This window comes from Excalfactoria chinensis, chromosome 6 (genome assembly GCF_039878825.1).
Source record: "Excalfactoria chinensis isolate bCotChi1 chromosome 6, bCotChi1.hap2, whole genome shotgun sequence".
In the NCBI taxonomy this organism is placed as follows: domain Eukaryota; kingdom Metazoa; phylum Chordata; class Aves; order Galliformes; family Phasianidae; genus Excalfactoria; species Excalfactoria chinensis.
The window spans coordinates 29,465,463-29,488,977 of NC_092830.1; the positions used below are offsets into that span (position 1 = coordinate 29,465,463).

The window sequence follows — 23,515 nt, forward strand, 5'->3', positions numbered from 1 at the left end:
CTTCAACTTTTTCCCTCCTACAGCAAAAAAAGAAAAAGGCAGCACAATAGTTTTGGCCTTACTGGTTTCTTACATCTACTATTGAGCTAACTGCAGAATTATTCATCTTTCTACTGCAGCCTCAAGACGCATCACAGTTACTGAAAGCACCCTACCTTGCAAAAACCGGATCTCAAAATTGACAGAGTAATTATAAATTAGAGAATTAGAATCTGAGCCCAGATGTCCTAGATCAGCAACCAGTTTTGAGAACAGGCTTGTTCTGCTCATGGCACAATTAAAGCTGCAGTCTTGCAATCTTTGCTTCTGCACAAGATGTTCCAAAGGTTAACAGTACTTAACAGAACAGACTACAGATGAATGTGGAGAACAACAACATTATCACATCTCTTGACTTACTATTAGAACAGAATTAAAGTGAATACTTGTGAATACCCTGTGGAACCCCCACAGGGGAGAGAGATCTACAAGTAAAAAGCACAGCAAAGTAGGGAACCCTAGGCTAATTCTGGCAGACCTGGATCAAGTATCAGAAGCAGGATGGTAGTGTTGATGGCAGGTTGCTAAGAAAATGTGTGATCATCCCAGTGCTGAGAGATAAACAGTTTGAACTGTTTGTCTAAACTGTTCAACTAAACCATCATTGCTCCACATTTACTACTACTCCCCACCCAGTAGATCAACCCACCCTTCAATTTACATCACTCAGATACTTGTCACAGATTTTCCTATTCTTCACTATTATAACCAGCCACATATCATTGACCATGATTTGAGCTGAATTAGCAGTCTTTGTCATATTCAGTCCTCACTAGCATTAATTTTAACCAACTGTACATAATTGTTGCTCCCCAAGACTATTGGTAGGAAAGTACTGTTATAGTTTAAAAAACAGTTTGGATCAAAGAACTATTTGCTGACATGCTACATAGCAGGGAAGCTGCAAAATTAAAGAGTAGAATAAGCGTCATTCGAATCACATTGAATCTTCTGTCTCCCCTTCAAAGAGATTTCCACCATTTTAGCTTCTACTGCAAAACAGTAAATGAGCTCTGTGCATCTCCCAGCTTGAGTAGAATTTACTTATTATAAGGGCATAAATTTCTCTTCCAAAACAGTTACAAATCTGAGACCTAATTCCAGCTCTTTGAAGTTATTACAAGACAGTCCTGGTGAGATGGAAAAGCCTGCCTCTCCCCTAACACTCTTTGCACTTTAGCATTTCTATTACTATGTAATAAGAACAAAATAAGAACAGTGAGGCACATGACTTAAAACTGTACGTGGATACAAAAAGTAATCAAAACTAAGCTCGTAAGTCACAAAACCTCTTCGGAAGAGAATAAGAAAAATCAGAACCAAATTCTGCTGTAACAAAATTGCAACTGAGCAAATAATACAGTTATACAAAATCAGTGAAGTCCCAGCTGCAGAAAGATAGCCTGGCTAGCTCATTCCTTGCTATTGGAGTCAGGAGGGCTGGCAGTTCTACAGTTCCTCTACTGACTCGGTCCCTTTAAATGCACATTCACCACAGTGAGGATATGGAAACCTGGGAGTCTTAAGCTCATTTAAACCTCAGTTCCACATAGCTTCATTAACTGGGATGGAATCATTATTTTTTACAAATTGTATCAAACATATATTTAATAGCTGTAACACCTAAGTACATAGATTCATTCAAGCCTTTAACTTCCTGCAGGGTGAATGCTTACAGAAGCCACTTGAACACAGAGAGAAAATGAAATGACATAAGCAAACAACACTGACAAGTCATTCCATTACAGTTTCCTAAATTTAGGCTCTTCCACTCCTTTAAATTACACTGCTTTGTTTATGCCAAGTTTCTGGCTTTATTTTTTTAATACCTCCTCTCTGCCCTGGAGAAAGAATGCCTTTTAAAAATTGTCTTTCTATTGATTTTTAAGGAGGCTTAAAGGTAGGCTTGCCTTTTCTCCAACCTCTTTATGCCAAAGAGATCAAGGTAGCATGTCTTTATAGACTTTACCACGAAATATGCTTAAGGTACAACTAACACTACATAGATGGGAGGGGTACTCCTTAGGGTTCAAATTCCTGTTCCACATGTTCTTGTTATCTTTACTTTAGTGACAAGTATAGTTTAAATTATACAACCAGCCTTTTAACTTGGAACCACTGACTTCCCTACAAGGAAGAGATCAGAAGCTTCTAAACTTACATTCATGGTTATCCATAAACAGCAGGATCTCTCTTTCTCGCAAAGAATCTGAGGCAGAAAGAAGTACAGTAACAAATGTTTAAAACCTTTGCCCAGTGTAGAATCTAAAAACATCATTAAAATTACAAGTTACCACTGGTTTTGTTCTATAACATTTTGGAATTTATTCTTATGAGAACAGGAAAGTCAGACCCTCCAGTAAGATTAATATTGGTTTAACAGAGAGTAAGCTTACTAAACACTTCAAGTTTTCTTTAGAAAAAAATACACTCATTCTGATTGTGGCTTTTAAGAATAAATATATAACTGGTCCTTTACCATACTTAGTAGATGAGATGGCAATGAGAATTTACATGCTGGCCAACTCATATGAGGTATCCAAATCTAGCAATATGTTGCACCAAATCAAACAACTCTTAAAATGAATGAGCACTTGAACTGATTATTTGCCTTGTACTTCCAGGTATCACTCTGGAGTGAAATTTGTTCTTAGAACAGAAAAAAAATCCTAGAGTCACCACAGTATAGCATTCAGAATCCTCAAATCAGTCAGAGAAAGAAAACTCATCCTATGTTGAGGTAGATCAAGACAGTTTCATATTGACTACATGCACAACACAGAAAAAGTAGTCTTGTCTTACTGTTTTGGTGGTCTAAAAGCCTTCAAGAAAACAGCATTCTAACCTTAAATAGCTCTTAAATCATAGCAAGAGTAGAATGGATCTTCAAGAGGTAAGGATAGAGACCTGAAGTGCAACAGTTTTATCCTCAGCCTGTTGAGTTCTCCAAGTGCACTGTTAAATCAGAGAAGATTAGATCATTTACACTACAGTACTGCTGGACTGATTATCATGACCTGAACTCATCCCTCCTACCCTGTGATACCTCACTGGTGTGTGTAAATCGAAATCCTATGTCTCCCTATAAAGGGAAAGGGAGACAGAAGCTCACAAAGTGTTCAGAGTGCAGGCCAGACAAGCCACCTATCAAATTATGAAGACAGCGCTCTTAATTTTACCCTGATAAACCTGTTTTCACAGTTGCCTAAAAGCCTCAGTATTCCCTTTGCATTAGAAATAGCACTCCACAATCCTGAAAACAAACTTAAGCTTGAAAGAAACCTTAAGTGCCATTTAAAAGTGTCATTCTGTAAAAACAAGAAAATACCATTCAGAAAGCTTGAGACTGAGTATTATTTATCTCCTTAAATGTTTTTAAATCAACAGCATCATAGTTGTACTAGGCACATCATTGATATTTGTATGCAATATCTTTCGTATTTTACAGTGCGATTTCATACTTTAATACCTGAAGTTACTTTGAAACAGAAATTCAGAACAAACTGTTATTCAAGATCATGAATTTCAGAGGAGTGACATTGAAGACTAAGAAATCAGTCATCCTAAATACGTACCAGATGCAACAACTTTTGTTCACGATGAGCTATAACACATTTCTAAGACTTTAGAACAAACTGATGTTTGGTAAATTGAGTGCAAAATTACAAAGTGACACACAGCAAATTACGCAGTATACCTTGGGGTAGCTGTATGAGGTGTTGTTAATGACTCTCCTCAGTCTGATTTAAGTTCAATTCCATAATACACCAACAGCCCACTAATCTCCTGCCTTCAACTGAGAAACGTAGAATAAAGTATTATTTCTGCTGAACGGATCCCTTATTATGCATTTCAAAGGGAATTTATCCATAGAAAAAGTGAATCTCCAATGATACTACCGCCATTTTACGTTAGCCAGCTCAGTGCATGTTGACATGTTGGGCAACAAGGAATACTATTCAGTAATTTAGCATGTAAATCATCTTCCCAGATTAATTTGATAGGCCTCTAATCTGACCTACTCATTCAGATTCTATAATGTATGAAAATAGAAAACAAATTTCTCAATGGATATGTCTTTATTTTAAATATGTCTGGGAGCATCTTTTAATCTCTGTTGACTATGGAACCTAAAACCCTAATTTAGACTGTCTAAATAAGATTTCAACATTTTAAGTTTATTGTTGTTAGCATTAACAGTGCTGCTTACATCAACTAATTTTAGCTACCAATAAGAAAATAATTAGCATTGGGTACACACAATTGTGTCCATTTAATTCCTGTGACAATGCTAGTGGGTGTATTACCAATAATCTCTCAAAAAAAGACTCAAACTGAAAGGGTACCATATTCTAAAAATCCTTTTTCTAAAGGTTGGCTAGATTGCTCTTCTACAGTTCTCTATTAGCATGCCACAAATGGTAAACTGCAAGTCCTCTCCTTTGTTGGGCATCTAATGAATCTGATCTGTTTCAGACTGTGGCCTATGGCACTATGCAATTTTATTCCACAACTCTGAATGTCAAGTGTTACTCCCTGTGCACCTAAAAACCCAGCCAACACATCCTGTGGGAAAGAAGAAAACGCTAGCCACCATAATTACAAATACTTCATTGTTATACTACAATATGCTTATTTACATAAATGCCCTCTATTTATCTTACTGGATCAGCCCAAACACAACAAAATTTGCATTTAAATGGTACTACTATAATTGACATCAAGTACCTGGGCTTATTTTCAAACTCTTATTTCCATGCATAACAGGCAAGAAAAAGCTTTCTCTACTCAGAGAACAAAAGATCAGTAGGAGATAATAAGCTGAGCAATTTCTCAGAAGTTTGTTTATTTAAGTTCTCCAGAGGCTCCCCGCTTTTTCCTGCTTTAAAGTATTTTGGCAGTTAAAGAAACAAAATTAGATTCATGATCTTACACGATCTTTTAACAAAGACAATACTTGCTTATAGATGGCATTCCTGAGGAGAGCTGCCACAGGCAAAGAGTTCTATTAAACATCAGATGGCACTAGACACTACATTTCTTGATCAGGACAACTGTCACATCCATGATCATACCAAGGAAAGGAATTAAAAAAAAAAAAAAAAAAAAAAAAAAAAAAAAAAAAAAAAAAAAAAAAAAAGAACACAACTCAAATTTGGCTTTCAGTGGAAGGAGACCTTGTCTATTTAGAACTCAGATGGCTGTGGGAAGTGGTACTGCATCTTCCTGCCTGGCTGCAGGAAGGGGACTGGGTCATACTCCATATCAGATAGGAGAAAAAACAGAACTTTCCATCCCTTGCAGAGGGCAGCAGCCACAAAAAGAGACAAGAGGAACAAATAAGGGACCAAACTCCACCAGCTGCCAGAATTAGAATAAGTTCACAGAGCAGCTTTCTGCATTCAGGCAATTCAAGAACACCCCTATCTGAATACCAATTTGCAGTGAATTAATAGCCTCGCTACCTGAAAGCATGGTATAGGCCCACATACAGAAAGGATGCCAATTACAAACCACTCTGTCATTTCAAAACACCTGAAACGAAAGGAGCTAAAGAAAGTTTTGTTTCCTACAGTTCTGGAATACAATGTGAATCATTGTTGGGATAAAGAATAGGAGTACAGTAATTATTATGGGAAAATGATTGGTTTGCTTCAGGTGGTGGTTGGTATTTTCCCCCCTCCAGTTTTCTTCTCCACTGCATTTCTCTTCCATAAAGCCACAGAAGCATATCATAGCTGCATGACAAAACTTCCAAATGAAACATTAGAATCAGATAAAGAGGTAATTTTGAAAAGGACAAAAACTATAGCAATAGTCACAAAGGAGAAAGCCTGGTGGGTGAAGGGTGGGGAAGGACAAATGAACACAGCTGAGCTGCTTCAGCTAGCACCATTTCTCACAGCACTGGCTCACAGAAGGCAGGGGGGAGGGCAGCTCACTGCCTGCAAGGTGAGGCTGAGTACAGCTGGTCAGCAAGGGCTGAGAGTGCCACAAGGATGGGAACAGTAATCTCTAATTTGTAGCACTCCACATCGCAACAGTTGTTAAACATCTCCTGAAGTGCTCAAGGTGGGAAAAGCAACCTCAGAGCAGGGAGTACACAACCTTCAGACTGATGCACAGGACTATTACACAGCTCTCCTCTGCATTAGCGTCAGTGTTGTATGAAAACTGTTTTCTCTGAGCTGAATGCAAGTGATCTGTTAGCTCAAATGCTTTAGTACCTGATGAGGGAAAAATGCCTTATATTCTTTAAATGACATCAACTCCAACACCCAGGGTATCAACAGCATTATATATTTGTGTTTGAACTCTTATTTTTCCTATTCAAGTACTTTTCTAGAAGATACAAAGTTTCACAAGTAAGGATCAATCAGAAAAGGTTTCCAGAGACAACCCAAAAACCAACATTTACTATTTGCAAGAAGTTCTCTAATTAAGGTTTTATGAAGATAAAGATACAGACAATAGTTACAAGGCTCAGTCCTCAGATGAACTTGAAAGTCTGAGAAAAAAGAAACATCAGACTACATTTTTCAGCCACTCTACCAACCCCAAGAGGATCTGCCTTGCCCACTGTAACAAGAACTACTGCAAGGGAGCTCTAACATGAACCCTCTTGTAAGGGCCATTTTTGGAACAGCTGTATAAAGGGGGTGCATTGGAATATACTGACTTTCACTGTGCACCTGCTGAGCCAGAGACCACCAAAAAGCCAGCACCAGCCAGAGCAAGTAGCTGTACAGGTAGCATAGTTTCAAGGTTTCTCTAGAAAGTCAGCTGTACTTCAGTGGGAAGAACAAATTAAAGCCAAACTGAGGATCCTGTTTCAGAGCACAACTCTGCATAACTTTGTTTCAATAAGAATTAGAAAAACCTGTTTTATTCCATTCTTTTTATTTTTGCACAGGGACAAACTCTGACAGCTCATCAGATTATCACATTTCCCAGACACGAGAAGGTAGGTGGAAAGGGTCAGTGCTAATAAATAACATTTAACTTCTTCAGCCCCAAACATACAACCTAACAAACAAACAACAACAAACAGCTCCAGGATGATCTCTCTCGACATTTAAAATGCCAGCTGTTCCTTAAACATCACTGGGAACCTGACTCCAGTAACCTGGAGTCAAAAGACCTGTAAGACCTCAGTGTAAAGTGAACTTCACTGGGAACAACATGCTGCTCTTTTTCTTGTTATGCAGTATAACATTAAAAATAATTTAAAAGGTCTTTCTGCACATGACTAATCTAAGTTACATTGTTTCTTCCTTTTAGGAAATAGTGCCCAAGATACCAGAAATTCAAGTCTCGCTTCTGTCATATAAGCATGTTAGTGATAAAACACTTGTTTAATTGAAATGTAAAGGCCAGTGACAGTATCAATGTCTCCCCTTATCTGTGTGAGAGTCTGTTGCATTTTCACTTAGCAAACTTTATCAAGAGCTAGACCCAAGAAAGCCTGTTACATCCACATTATCTTGGTTCAAAACAGCTTCAACAAATGCTTCAGATCTTCTATAGATAGCATAGTTTTTTCAGGCACCATACGTCTTAAAGGTATCTAGTCACTCAAATTGATGCAATTTGTATCAAAGTCAAAATGGCCACTTAATGACTCCACTGCCTACTAACCTCTGTCAGTTCAAAGTTATACTAAAAACTATGAAAAAAAAGCACATATTCTCCTCTCCTGTACACAGTTCAGTTTTACATCTCTTTTTTTACAAAGCCTTTGCATCTTTCAGCTGGGCTGCTAATGGGTACAAGAAAACTATCTGGCTTGTTTCCCTGAGTTACTGCAAGCCAATGTACTTGTCAGTTCTGACAAATACAGTAGAGCTTTTTTCTATTGAGATATGGAATGCAGTTGCAACTTGAACTGTTATGTTTTAACGTCCCCCATCTCCCTACTAGTCAGAATGAAATGATCCATTGATTCACTCCATCATTTCAGGCTAGGTATTGTAGAGTAACAAGTTCCCATTACTGCAAATGAGCACATCAAGAGCCTGAGTCTGCATCAAAGGGATAAAAAGTCATTGTGAGTGTGTGTGTGTGCGTGTATAATATATACATAAGCTGTTGATTTTCACTTTTTAAACCACTAGCATTATGTTGTATCACTTTAAGGACCGCAGATGTAGGAAGATGATGGTCATTCCAGGCTTAGAAAGCCAGCCTCTTTTCAAAAAGCAGTTGCAAAATTCAATGAACAGCCAAGATTCCTCATTATTGCATCTGTGCAGGTACATGTTTGAGAATTCTCTAATCTGTTTAAAATTGGAAAGAAAACAACAACAACAACAAAAAACAAACAAACAAACAAAAAAACACCAAACAGCTGACATGCTTATAATTCCAAATCCAGAGATTTCACTCAGGGCAGTGTGGTCCCTCAGTAATTCATCCTCTGAACTGCAGGCATCCTTGGAAAGCCTCAGGTCACTCATTGAACAGGCCTCATAACTGGGAGAACAGAGATTAACATCCCACTGGATATTAATTAACTTGTAGTTGCAAGCTCCTGTAGCTGTGAAATAACTTTTTTTTGTTGGTATTGTTGTTTAGAAAACAAGAAGAGTGGTGCATTTTCACTACAAGTTGTTGGAACTCCTATATTCCCTATTTCATGTTGCAACTTTGTTTTCTTTCCTATACTTAGATTAGGTGAATAAGAAATGCTTTGTGCCTGGAAAAAACAACTTAAAACATACTAGTTCAGTCCAGATTGTTACCGAAAAGCTGCACAGCAGGAAGTGCATCGTAACAGCTCCGCCACACAGGCATCCCCAGGCTGAAGCACAAAAAAAGCAGTATGCCTGTTCTCATCAATGCTGGGGCTGTACACGTGAACCTTGTTGTAAAACCTCAGTTGTGGTGCAAATTACAGAGCATAAATCCCACAAAACTTGAGCTACTGCTAGCGGTAATAAATGAGAGCATTTAACAGGACTACACACTGTGAAGTTAAAAGTGTAGCTTTACATAGGAGGAAGATCTAGAGAGCTGTAATACTCTAAGGTCAGTTGAAACTGAACTATGAAGTAGATCAGGTGGGCAACTGCTGAAAAGTATGATTGCTTTTCATCATTGCTGGAGTGAGACCAACTAGAAGAGGATTTCCTAAGGGCCTGACACTGGCCAGGTTATGCTCCTACAGCAGCCTCATTGGTAATGGCTTAACAGAAAGTGCCCTTGGCCTGTACAAACACTGCCAAAACAATGAATAGAAGATTCTAGAGTGAAAGTTCAGCTCTGTAATTTCTAGTCAGACTGGAAAAGATTAGGCTCTGCAAGACTGTCTTTTAGGCATCTTTTCAGTTACAGAATAGCTTCTGGTATTACAAGTGTGTAATGTGCTCTTTGTACACAAGTTTTTATATCTTCTTGAATTATATTTCTTAAGGTAGTAAAAGAAACCCCAAACAAAGCACATCGATCTTTTTGAGTTCACTTTTCAAGTTTTCAGTGCAATTTCTAAAGTTTGATACACTTGCATCAGCCTGCTCCTCAGAGTTACGTGACTGGCACATCCCCAGTTTGAAGCTTTTGAGAGACAAAACAGCCCAGATGAATTGTTCATTTTTCTAAGTGATTATTTGACTTGAGTAATCTCTTCTTTGCAGTGAAATACTGTTAGAAAGATTTAAGAAGTGAAGCACAGACCGGATATTAGGAAAAACTTCTTCTCAGGGAGAACAGTAAAGCACTGGCACAGGCTGCCCAGGGAGGTGGTGGAGTCACCATCCCATCTCTGGGGATGTTCAAGAAACAGAGATGAGGCACTGGGGGATGTGGGTCAGTGGGCATGGTGGGAATGGGCTGATGATAGGAATAGGTAATCTTAATGGTCTTTTCCAGCCTTAAAAATGCTATTATTCACAGTCACAGAAAACAGGAAGAGCTCAAGTATTCTTTGTATTGTATTTTTTTCTTATTTGTATATCCCATTATACTTATAGTACACCAAAAGCATGAGTGACACCCTACATAACATACCTCTAGCATGGAAAAGCATTTGTGAAGAACAGAAAAATATCCAAATACCTTAGAATCCACTTGGAGTAAAAGGAATGCACAATTCTGCAAATAACTACTACAGATAGAAGGTACACTGCACTTATAAGACAGAATCAGGAATATATTTACAGTGATTTAATCAAAGTTTTATAATAAATAAGATCTGAGATGACAAAGTACACTTGATTTTTTACTTGATTTTTTACTGCACAGACAGTAAGGTTAAATACGCTGATCCAGGAGGCCCTCCTGTTCGGTCTCAGCATTCAAAGTAGTCATCCTTTCTTTCTGAACCCCTTGTCAGAGGAGACTAGGTGTAGCTGAATCCATGCCTAGTCCCAGATTTGGTCAACAATTGCTGCCTAAACGTGAAGGAGGATTTCCCGTTGAATCAAAACGTTCAGAGTGGACCCCCTGATTTCCAAGCTTCTTGAACCACAGAGATAAGGAGGTCTGAGCGCAGCTGAATTCACACCTAGTCACAGACTTCATTATTTACATTTAAGTGATTACATGTACACAAAGATACAACTTATGCAAAGCCAACAAAGTGTCTAATTGAACAATTTGTCATTTAGTGAGGATCTGTATTACCAAGGAGTCACTGCTGCAGCACTTTAGCTATTGCATTTTCTGCTGTAGTCTTCTAAACGTAAAAAACATTGGAAGTCAGAATCTTTCTCTGCCTACAGTGCTCTCTCAAACAAGCATTTACTGCTAAGTAGTCCAGCTTTTAAATCCAGTTATTTATTAAAGTGTTTTAACAAGCACTCCTCCTCGCCCTGTCTCCACCCAGCAGCTGCCAAAACGTCAAAGACAGCAAGCAAATCAGAAATTGACTTTTTGGTACTTTTCAACTGCTTTCTTCCTGCTCTATTGCCACACACCTCCACTCCCAGCCATAGCAGAGCACAAACACCATACTTTCTTCGTTTCCATGGCACATCCCTGCAGTTTCTCTTGCTTCATTACACACACAATTGGTCTGATGTTAGTTTGTGTTCCACAGCTCGTTGTAATAATGATTGCTGGATAAGGATCAGGATTTAGATTCATTTAGGTTACAGAAAAAGAGGAAACCATAGGATGACTACTCACTCCAAAAAGCTTGGTTAGAAGCAATTCAAAAAAATCTTCTGGTAGAGAGGCCTGAAATGTGTGGCCTCCATCAGTTCCATCAAACTTTGACTTCCCATTTACATCCATTTCAAAAGGATTTTTCTGTGCTTTTTACTTCCCTAAACATTTCATTGTTCCCTGGACATCGTTTGCTTTCTCATTTTTAGCCTTAAAGGATGTTGCCTCCTGGTATTGCCAGGTATCATGGAGGATACTAGCTTCACAATGTCAAACATTCCGGCATCAAAAAGAAAGATCTCTTCTGAGTTTCTCTGGTTTGTGGTTTTCTATTAATGAAGATTGACAAAGCCTGAAATAGTTCATTTTGCCCAGGATGCTGAAAGGTTCCTTTGCATGACAAATGTGGTCTGTACACATAGCAGAATGTCAGCAGAGAGAAAATAAGCCCAAGTTCTACCTACACCAGAGAAGGTATGTTCCCTGGAAGCATCTGTCAGTAGATTAAAGTTACCCATTTGATACACATTTTTTCCTCAGCGTATCAACTAATGCACGGAATAGTGAAATTAAACAAATGTCAATACCTACTCTATTAGCAGTGCCTTGTTTATATCAAACCTCAGATTAAATGCACTTACAGCCCATCTGCTAGTTAAATGAACACTAGAAATGTTTCTAAGTCAATCTCCAGGCAATGATCAGAGACAGAGAGCACGTGAAATATCATTGACTGTAGAGTTCACTGATCCAGCTCCACTGTAACACAAATCAAGAGTGTTTTTGTTTTTTTTTTTTGTTTTTTTTTTAACTGTTGTTTCACTGTAGCCTTAAACATCAGAAATTGAGACATTTCAGGGTTGGCTGGTTTTCTTCTTTGTGTTTTTGTTGTGGTTGTTTTATTTCTTTGTTTTGGTTGGTTGGTTTTTCCTTTTGCATCATTACTGAATTCTCTCCATGTGACCCTTAATAGGCAGTTGGAAGCGATGCTTAACTACGGTACAGCAACTGGATCAGACTTGTGAGCTCCAGAAGTCACAGCTTTGTGATGTTTTACTTGAAATTGTGCTTTATATTTGAAGAACAGATATCAGGATAGCTACAGAAATGAGCTCTGCTGCCAAACCAGCAGCAGCTGCAGACTCAGAAGTGCTAGAAAAATGAATATAGCTGTTTTATATCCAGTTTCTCAGCCTTCTACCTCTTGTGAGTCTTTGTAGGCATACATTCCAAGCCTTGCAAAGCTTAAGATTATGGCACAATTTTCTTTCATAAAGCTGCCTGCAAAAAAGAGCCTGCTCAGCTACCCCACACCTAAGACCTGTACATGGAGTGTCAACATAAGGTGTGCCAAGAAAAGTTAAAGGACACTTTGCAGAACTGCCAGTCTCTGTGGTGCCAGTATGGAGCAGTGTGGCAATACTCTAACAATAAACATTCACAAGAATAGGACATTAGAGATGAGTCCTTCATTCCATTCATCCCAAACAGCCAAGTTTGTCCATACATTTTTTCTATCCAGATCAAAGAACTACACTCTTCAAGCAAGGCAATAGTGCTCAGCAAGTAAAACAAGTACTTGTGCAGCTCAGACCTACCTACTGTACCAAACCTCATACTGCAAGTTGTTCCCTGCTAGCACTCAGGCAGCTATTTGTCACAGTACTGACAAAGGCCTCCATTCTGCAAGGTACTTCACCCCATGATTATCAGCATTTTAAGGCCAAGTAGAATAGAATTAATGAGATTTCATCTGCTGTTAATGCTAGCTTATCAAGCTGTGTTTTCATTAAAGGGAAGCCTATCTGTGAAATACCTACATGCTCTCAGGTTTCTCAGCTCATTCTCTATCACCAAATTTAACGAGATCAGTCATTTTTTCCTCTGGCAAAACCTGATCCTTGAGCCCACACTGCTCATGACTTTTCTAGCCTAAAGCTACAGTAATTGCTTTAATCTCTGCTAGCTCCACTCCCTCCTATTAGTAATATCAGAGAAGAAATTCATTTTAGCAAACAGTAGCCAGGACAATCCTTGTACCAGTCCAGGAAAACTTAACATCATGTTTTCCTGTCTTCATTATTAAGAAACCCTAGAGCCTAAGAAGAGCCACAGCTGATAGACTAGAATAAGTCTGTGAATCTGCTATACTGCATATCATGTAGAGATATTGTTTTCTGGAGATCTAACTAAAGTCATTCAAGGAAAGTGGAGTAGGAGAATGTCTGGAGGGGAAAACAGGCTTTTCTGCCTGCTTCTTACACCATAAATAATGGCAGAGAACAAGAGATATCCATTTTCTGTGTAGACTTTAGTCCCCAAGGTCTGGTTGAATTTCTCCCTCTTACTTCCACCATAAGCCTTGCACTTCATTTTGAAGTTAAGGCAACCTCTGCCTTGATGCACTACAAAAACACAGCCAAGCATAGCAACTGGAGCACCTACTACTTCATATCTCTCTAAGGCACAGAATACCTCTTGGGAACACACATCTAGGACTGACAAGCTTTCAGAGCTTTCTGCAGGTTCTCCAAGGAAACACTCACTTATTTTCTATCATAAGTTTTGCTACACTCAGTTCTCTTATTTTGACTGTATGAAACCTTCCCCATTACGACTTTTCAAAGCAAAGGGAGTTGCTGCTTGGAGCAATAAGGCCATAGCAAGACTTACAATACCTCTCACAGGTGAGAGCAGTTAATGTCACTTATCAGGGCTCAGGCCTATTGTTGCAACTCAGCTTCCTTCCAGCTCATTAGGGGACAGTCTAGCTACCCTTTTTCCTGATGCTTGCATCTGCCCCCTCCTAAGAACTGAAACACCTGATTTTTGACACAATCAAATCCTCAGACCAATTCATTATGCAGCACCAGGGAAAGCAATACAATCAAGGGACCAAAAACAGGTGGCAGAATAAGTAACAGCATCAAAAGAAATCCTGATGTATTTTTTATGCTGAAGTGCACTTTCATACAACAAGTGACACAAACTTTTGAGATGGTTCCTGCAAGAAAAGTGTCTGTGTTCCCCTCTTCATGATTTTCCCCTACTTTTGCTGATCCTAGGGAGATAGGGGATACAAGGCTGGACATATTCATTTACTGACAAAATGTATCCCTGAACATCAAGCTGGCTCGTACATGAGGCCATCTAGCTGTTTGAAATCTCCCTGAGGCCACACGTTACCAGCTGGTGCAAGGGATTCTGGACCACATTGTGAAATGCATCTATAGTTTTATTCAGTAAAAGTCTAACAAAGTCATGTCCTAATGTCTACTCGTAGATATACCCATACATATACACCTTAGGCCATGATGATGTTGTTTAAAACCAATTGAATCATAACCAAGACACTTCACCATTTTACAGCTGTGACAATTTTGAACACAGAGGAATAATGATATTTTGGAGTACTACAGTAGCAAACATTCTACAGCAGCAAACATTCTACAGCAGCTCCTCAACAGCAAGCAGACAATCCATTTGAAGAAAGCTCAGTGGAAAGTATGGAAAAATTATTATCTATTTCAATGGAAAAAAAAATATTTCTGAAGTTACTCAGGCTTGAAAATAATTAGTAATAAACCAGATTAGAATCTTAAATCCTGTGCTGGGCTTTGAAATAAACATTCTTTCACAGAGGCAAGGCAGATGAGGGCAAAGTGGCCTGAGAAACTGCATCTCTAAAGACAGAAGATAAATCTCCTCACTTATTTTTCCTACCTTGATTCTAAAAAGTCTCAGATAATCAGGTTGCCACTTGAAATAAAGAGTTATTTCTGATTTCTACTGGGTTAGAAATATTATTAGCCTAGTATTTCTGATGAAAATCGTGCTCTGCTACTCAGGGTGGGGGAAAAAAAAAAAAAAAAAAAAAAAGTCAGGAAAGAAAAAAAGAGACATCTATGAAACTCAAAAACGTTCAGATTTAAAAATGAAAGCAGGCCTACAATTCCACATCCTCCAATACCACCCCACAATAATTTCACAGAGGACAAAGAAAAAAAGCAGTTTATCCTATTTTGAAAAAAAAATACAAATGACAGAAATGTCTTCTTAAAAGCATGCATTTAAGTTTCTTTAGCTTTCTCCAGAATCTAGCTAGTAGTTTATGCAAGATTACCTGCAACACCCAAAAGCAGTTCATTCAATAAGCCCAGAGATGAGTACTAACCACTACAGAAACAGCCAAGTCCCAAGGAGCAAGATACAGATGTCTCCAAAATACTTTCATTTCCTTATACTCCCAATGTCATCATGCTGGGACTGTACACTTGTGGCCTAGACTCACGTCATTTGTGCTTGACAATATTGCATGACAGGGATATAAACCTAAGGTCCAACTTCAAAGTCAGCAACCCTGCTCTGGAGGCAACTTTCATATTATGAAAGATGAGACTGTTCCGTCCTATGGGAAAACACTGTGCAGCACTGATGTGACACAAGAGCAGACCTTAAAGTGCCCCAACCATCCCATAACTGTTCATTCACACTCTTTCACACACCCTACAAGATTTCTGCTCTTGGCAATTTACAGAATTGACTGAGTTCAGAGGAAGGTTACTCCATAACAGAACTCCATGTAGAGACAGCAAACAGCAGCAAAGTTTCAGGCAGGTCACTAAATGACCCTAAGGGAGTTTCATTCTTTCTAATTTTAGCACTGTGAAGTCTACCTATTATTTCACCCAAGCAGCATAGGTTTGACAAGATTAATTCCAACATCTGGTATTGGAAACCTTTGTGGAAGTCCTACACATTGCAAAAGCTATGTTTTGACAGTATAGGGTCAGCAGAAAAAGTCAGCAGTCTTTCTAGATAGGTGTAAACAGGAAACTCTCACACAAGGAGAAATGATGCCACATTGCTTTAGGAGGGAGAAGAACTGATGACATTATGTTCCTGAACTCTAAATATCATTATGTCTATCTTTCTTCCTTGTGTCCCCAGGGAGCCATGTACAATAAGCCTCAGTATCTTCAGCAGAACTTTGCCTGTCACCCAGTATCACCTCATTGCCCATGGACATGAAAAGCCTCTGCACAGCTCTGCACAAAATGGCAAAGAGTTGCAACATTTAATGGCAGAGGGCACCAGAGCAATGCCAGTCACCCAGCTGCCAAGGGAAATCATTTCCACCAGCACAGCAACGGAGTAAAGACTTTACATCTATTACCCATACTATGCATTATCGCCTGCCAGATACACACATAAAAACCATAGGCTTTGCTGTCTACTTTACAGGCAGATAAACATTTTCTGTGTCACTTCCCATGAAAGTTGTACAAACACAGATACTGATTCATACTTGTTGAAAGACTTCACTATAATCATTTAATTATCTTTTCTACTAATTAAAATACAGTATGCCGATAAGCTGACACTGCAAGAAGCACTGGCTTGAAACCTTGTAAGCAATTCATTATATCGCTAAAATATGCATGCATGTTTCTCAGTAGAGCATCTCCTTTCTAATTTAAAAGTGAATTAAACATTGCTGTGTGTCTGCAACTCAAAGATAATTGCAAGGCACTTTCCCTGCGTTCTTGGGTTTTCAATTTGCTATTGCAACAAGAAGTTTAATGGTAACTGTTATTCGCTGCAGTCCTCCAGACACTCCTAAGGGGCAGGCCACAATGCCAGCTTCTCAGAGGTAAGCCATTACATGACTTGTTTCCTACAAAGACCAAGATGAAGAATAAACAAGAAATGGAATATGATTAAGAAACCTTTCATCAAGGAGCATTTCCTACACTATGTTATTCAGAAAACCCAAGTGTCTCGATGAAAATGAAGAGTCTCGATGAAAATAATCCCTTGGCCAGACAGCAACAGCTTTCTCTCGCTATGATTACTTCCTTAAAAATTAAGGAACCCCATCAATGATCTGTTCGTTGTAGATTAGACTGAAACAAAGCATACCAGATTGCTTAACACTAAGTCTGAGGTCACATGAAAGAAACCCTTGGCAGAAGGAGTTAAACTGAAACATTTGTTCAATATTCACTTAAGCATAAGTTCCTAAGTCAGAAGAGGGTTAGTTTTCCCCCCAACAAAGTAGAACTATTTGTTCATAGACAAGGTGAAAAAGATTCTCTCCAGCAAGTTAAAGTCAACCTTTTCAGAAGAAAAAAAGATACGGATGTCTAATGTAATGAAGACTTCACATAATACTATGAAATTTGCATTGTACATTCACACATAATAAAGAAAAGCAGGACAACCATTATCTGCCATGTTTTTTAGTCTAAAAATGAAATACATTCTGTCACTCATCACTTTCTACTTCTTTTAACCAGCAGCAGTTTCCAAACATGACTCTGCAAAACACCCATAAGATTTAGCTGGTCCCCACAAGACTTCCATCCTGTATGTGAAAGTAACAGACATTTCTACAATAAAAAACAGAACAAGTAGCAAGCATTGCAAGATGCCGTCTTGATCTTCATGTATATTATTGGGGCCTAATGTTATCTACTTAAAGGCATTGTCTTCAATGCTGAGTCCAAGTGTACACCCAATAAGCTAGCATTACTGCATTACTACTCTCTGAAACACAGCTGGCTCTGCCCACACTTGCTCTCTTCACACTCACACATAGAGCAGCAGTTTCAGTGACCATTAGCTTAGATAAATCAGGAGAAAGAGGCACAGATCTGCACTGTGTAAAAGAGGAGAGCTCTATCCAACACACTTGTTCATAAGAATTATTGAGTATTGCCTTACTGCTCAGTTTTCCTTGCTGAATCTTCAGACAGCCAAAGTTCATTAATCACACAGCAGCGTTAGTTAGAAACAAAAGCATGTTACTCATACAGAGTTATCTCATTCAGCCTTAGCCCCTTCAACACTGTATTTTTCCTATTTTAGCCTAGCACAGCATTCCCCTGAGACTGGGCATAAGGCTGACATTTTTAATTTTTAATTGATTTATTCATTTTTAAGACCACTTGAAATGTCTTATATTAAAAGCAGCATCGTAATGCAAAAACAGCCTTCTTTCCCCTCCTTTCTGGGGAAGGCCCACTCCCTAGTGGGTAACATGCTCCATTTATCACAGCCTGCAGACAGCCTTGCTACAGGGCTTGGCTGTATGTGGCAGCACCCTACTGACTGCTCTGCAGGTTGCAGAGGAGTGCAAGCATGTAATAAATTATGCCCAATGTTTAACACATCCCCATTCATCTATTAATCATCTGAATAGCCATCTTGCACAAGTTTTTAATGAAATGCAGAAGACGTCTTTCAAAGTACTCCTGATATTACATAGTCAAACAAAATCCTCTGGCTGCCACTATAACCAGCTTGTTGATAAAGGTTTTATTTGCTTATGAATTAATGATTCATTAATCCATGGAGAGGAAAAGAAATGTCGTTCAGCACACAAGAGACAGGAGTTTCAAATTTTGCTCTCTTCATTGTTTCTATCACATAATAGACATTTTATCACTAATTAAGTAACGCACTCATTGAGTTCTGCCTGCATTTTCTAACAAGTGCTTTATTACACTCTTTGCTATTCAAGACCCATAAATCTTAGTCTATTCCGTTTTACAGCCAACATACTGAAATTTGAATAAGCCTGTCTGCCAGGTCCAGCAGTCAGCATTGAGCAGCTCAGTTTGTCAGTCACCAGCTCAGAGTTTATCCTGTATGTTGCATCATCATCTCCTTCCAAACAAATGTCTAAAGCCATAGTTGAGGTGTGACTCTAACAATAAAAACAAGAGACTCTCAAGACAGAAACAGTGCTTGCATCCCAGGTTAGCAGCACATCTGCATCACTCACAATCACAATCCCTAGGGAAAAGGCATTTAGCTCAGACTCTGTTATCCTTTCTAAGAGAACAAAAGGACACAGAACAACTAGAGCATCCTATGGCATTCCTGATACAAGCTTCGCAGTTTAATTCTATGCTTTACTGAACAGCATGTCTAAAGCAAATTTCCCATTCAGGAGCCTTGACACAAAGATCTGAGAGGGATGGAACTGGATGCTCATCTACATTGCCCTGAGAAATGCTCACCAACACTCCTACTAAAGAATATTTTGCAAAGGTTCAGAACCACACCAGGAAATCTCAATATAATTCTCTTACTGAGTTAGGACTCCCTCAAGTCACTGTTGCTTTTGATCACTGTTCTGGAACCATACAGAGAGACAGGTAATGGTATTAACCCAACAAGAAGGTGCTTACATTTTACATAGACTATGAAGGGCACCTGGAGACAAGTAGATTTTAGTTTCAGAATCTTTGCCACACTGAGAAGAAACAAGCAAAAAATTCTCCATGCTTGAAAGCTTTGCTGCACCTAAATTCCATAACTGCCAGAGCTCTCTAGTAGGCACCAACATCTCTGAGAGAATCAGCCTCTGCAACACGCAACCCAAAGAAATCAGAGTTCTAAACAGGGTCCTACAGCCTACAGGTTAGGGCAGCTTCTAGAGAAATTTCCAATTTAACTGAGAAAGAAGCAAACCAGATCCATATTTAACAACACTGAAAACATAAGCATATGAGGCCTCGTAAATTACTGTTTTTAAACTAAATGGATTTCCAGACTAGTCATTCCAGTAGATTCCAGGAACAAAATCTAGTTTCTACTTCTCTCCAAGACTAAACACAAATTAGCTGCAGCTCTCCACCATCACCTAGCCAAGATGCAATACTTGGAACTCAGCCATTCAGCAACATCCTGCAAACGTAGATTACACACATCTCCAGAAGAGCACTGAATTTTATAATGCTTATAGGCACACAAACATGAACTATATCACAACATGAATTAGCTTTCCTTCTGCCCCAGCAGAAAACTGTGAATCACTTACCAGTGAAGAGACTGCAGTTCCACACTGAATCCTTACTCTACAGGTTTACTTGCAAGAGTTCTCTATTCCCAAGTAGCTGCACACTTTCTTCTTAGGCACCACAAATACACCCTGTAAAAGAAATATTTTGAGTGACCTGCTTAAGACAACACAAATATTTAGACAGTATTTCTGAGCACCTGACCTAAATAAGCTATAACAACTATTGCAACTTTAAATTACCTTTCTCACAGTCCTAAGCACGAGTCAGTTTTTCTAGGATGCTCCATGAGCTCACACCCCCCACCTGCTGCCAGTTAGATCTCAGATTAAGTCTCAAGTCCATCACCTGTGAGAGCAGATCTTCCTCTTGGTATCCACCAAGAAACTGTAATTCTTATTTATGAATTTATCTATATAGCAAAATATAGCTCAAGTTTTCCAATATTATCATACTTAATCTGATTGTGGTTAGGGACAATCTCCATGTTTCATGTAAATAAGAATTTTCTGTTGGAGACAAAGGAAAAATTCCCATAGTGTTGTTACTGTTCTTTTCTCACCTGGGATCTCCCCTCCCACTCTCTTTTTCAGTTAGTTTCCCCTTCAATTTTTCCTTATGCTTCCTTGTAAAGAAACCTTCCACTATCTCTTTATTTCACCTTCACGTGTTTTTCCTTGTAATTATTTAAGTGTATTTAAATATTTCATCTTTGGCTTATAGTCAGAATTAATTTTTTCATGTTCCACCCAGATCATTTTCTTTGATTAATTAAAACACACGTGCAGGAAGTTACACAGTAATTTTAAAGCTTCTTTCTACTAAATAGCATTTTGTTTCCTGGATATTATCTGGCAAATGTGCAACTCATTTAAGAACTACAAAACAGAATTGGAAATTAATATAAACCTGTTAAAGTGGTAGCAAGACCAATAGCAGTGCCACTGTTCATACAAACACTTGTGAAATACTACATCAAATTTGATGTTTTAATGAGCAAAGGACTTAACTTTGAAACAAATCACCCGAATTTTCATAAGGCCCAAAGATGCAGGTGAACTTGTGACAGAGATTTAGTTTAAGCTCCCATTAAAGTATTAATTCATGTGTAGGAATCTACCATAATTAAAAACAAGGATTATCTTTCTCTGCTATGAAATGATAATAAATAGCCCGTGGTGACCAACTTAGACTGCTTAACCCTCCTACACCTGTAATTTTCCCCTTATAAAGTATATGAGAGAAAACTCAGAGCCACTTCCAACAGCTGCAGCTGAAGGACAAGCAAACTTGTGTTCCTCCGCTGCTAACACAGGAGTAATCACCTGAGACTGAGGAGAAGACTTGCAACATTGCAGGGAAGCTGCACAAGCAACACTCTGGCACTGAGCAAGAAGATATGCTGCATTAATTCTGCCATGGAAGAGAAAGCCGCATTTTTTAGCGTGTGCTGTATTTCTAACAGTGAGATAAAACTTCAGTGAGGTGAGGAAGAAAAAGCAAGTGCACTTCCAACCCTCAAATTGCACTTAAAGTTATTTCATTTTGTCCCTACGTCACCTTCAATTTTATGATCTCAGCAGCTTCTGGAAATCTCCCCCAAATACATGAGGACTTGCTAGGATAACTTTTTGTCATGTTCTATTGTTTCATTTGTATTAGTAGATAATTATCTTCAGTGCCAAATTAGATGATCCAGCTAATCGCTCACAAAAGCAGAGTCTTCATCTCTCATCATAAGCAGTCAGTTAGTTCACCAGCTGACTGAATTATTGCTCATAAGTACTTTTGGATTGATTAGCTCTTGCAGGATGTTTTGAGCTGTTTGAATCAATGTGCATTAATTTTAGCGTCTTACAATGTAAAACATCAGAATATTGGGCACACACAGAAATGTTTTATTCTGTCATCTTTTGTTCTCCTTCACGAGGTTACTTCTGACGCCTAGCTGGAGTGAAAAGCCTGTTCCAAGTACCCAAGTCCCAGTATATGTGTAATTAAGGCACAGCTAGATCATTAGTATCTCTGAAGTCTTCTGACAAAACTGGAAAGTAAATCCAAATTATGCCATCATTCTTTCTCCTGTTTTACACAGTTTCTATCAAACAAAGCTTATTTATTTTGATTTGTGCCAGACAATCTGTCACAATCTTTGCTTGGACATGAGAACTCTTTACAAAACTAACTTAAAAAGAGACAAATAGACATTTTCCAAATGAAGACTTTGCAGACAGAGAAGCATGCATTCTTGTTTCTCACCAATGGCAGACATACTGCACTAAATACCAGGTTAGGTGGAACTGGAGATAATCCTGATGGTGGGTAGGCTTTGCAAAGGGATCTGTATAGGCTGGATTGATGGGCCACATCCAACCACATGACATCCACCAAAGCTCAGTACTGGGTCTTAAACTCGAGTCACAACAACCACATATGGGCTTGGGGTAAAGCAGCCGGAAAGTTGCCCAGAGAAAAAGGCCCTGGGGATATTGGTCTACAGTTGGCTGAACTTGTGCCAGCTCTGTGCCCAGGTGGCCAAGGTGGTTAACAGCATCCCAGCTTGCCTTAGATATTATTTGGCCAATAGGACAAGTGATTGACTCTCTAAACTTGATGCTAAGACTGCACTTCAAACACTGTGTACAGTTTTGGGTTCCTCACCACAAGGTCCCTGAGTTGCTCTGAGTTATCCCCTGATGTAAGTCCGTGACGGAGGGGGGACAGACACAAAGACAAAGGAGCGAAGGAAAACAAAGAGGAAGCTTTGCCGCACTACCCGAACCACGCGCTTCGAAAGAGGGGGAAGGGCAGAGAGCCAGCAGGTTGCTTTAACAAAGAGAAAACACAATAGCAACGATCTGAGGAGCGGGAAACGTAACCAAATCAAACAAAACAAGAGAGACGAGAGTACCCAAAGTCGGAGTCAAACCACGACACTGCGAAGGGAAGCACGTGCGAAGGGAACTCCGCGGCGAGCTGAGACGGCCAGAGGCAAAGAGAGACTGCGGTCCGGTCCGGAGTTTCGCCTCGCTTCCTCCTCGCGCTAAGTCCTTCAGGGATTCTGCCCCTCCCCTCCGGGAACCCAAAATGCCGGTAACGGAACCAGAGTATTAACTCTTTAACTGCCACTGTTCTGCATGATGTTCTGATGTGGAATACCGACAACAGAAATCACAAAACCACAGCGCTCCAGCACGTGTACAGATCAGAGCAATAAAACTGATGAGAGGACTAGAAAACAAGATAAGAGGAAGAACTTAAGGAATTGAGGAGAAAAGGAAACTGAGGGAGACCTCATCACTATCTACAGCTACATGAAAACAGGTGTCAGTGAGCAGCATGTAGGTTTCTCTTCTTAGGTGACAAGCTATAGGATGCAAGGAAATGGTCTCAAGTAGCACTAGGGGAAGTTTAGATTGGACATTAGAAATAATTTCTTCATGGAGAAGGGGGTCAAGCACTGGAACAGGCTGTCCAGGGAAGTCGTGGAGTATTTAAGAGACATGTTGACATAGCACTGAGAGAGGTGGTTTAGCAATGGGACACAGAAGGTCAAAATGATG

General features: G+C 39.2%; 1 long non-coding RNA gene across 1 annotated transcript; it reads right to left on the bottom strand.

The window, feature by feature from the left end:
* Nucleotides 1-16,731: 16,731 nt before the first annotated feature.
* Nucleotides 16,732-23,001, bottom strand: LOC140254458 (uncharacterized). The gene is made up of 3 exons (XR_011904218.1): nt 22,864-23,001; nt 19,973-20,083; nt 16,732-16,819 (listed from the first exon to the last, which is right to left on the bottom strand). It is a non-coding gene; the product is annotated as an uncharacterized lncRNA (long non-coding RNA).
* Between the last annotated feature and the right edge of the window lie 514 nt (nt 23,002-23,515).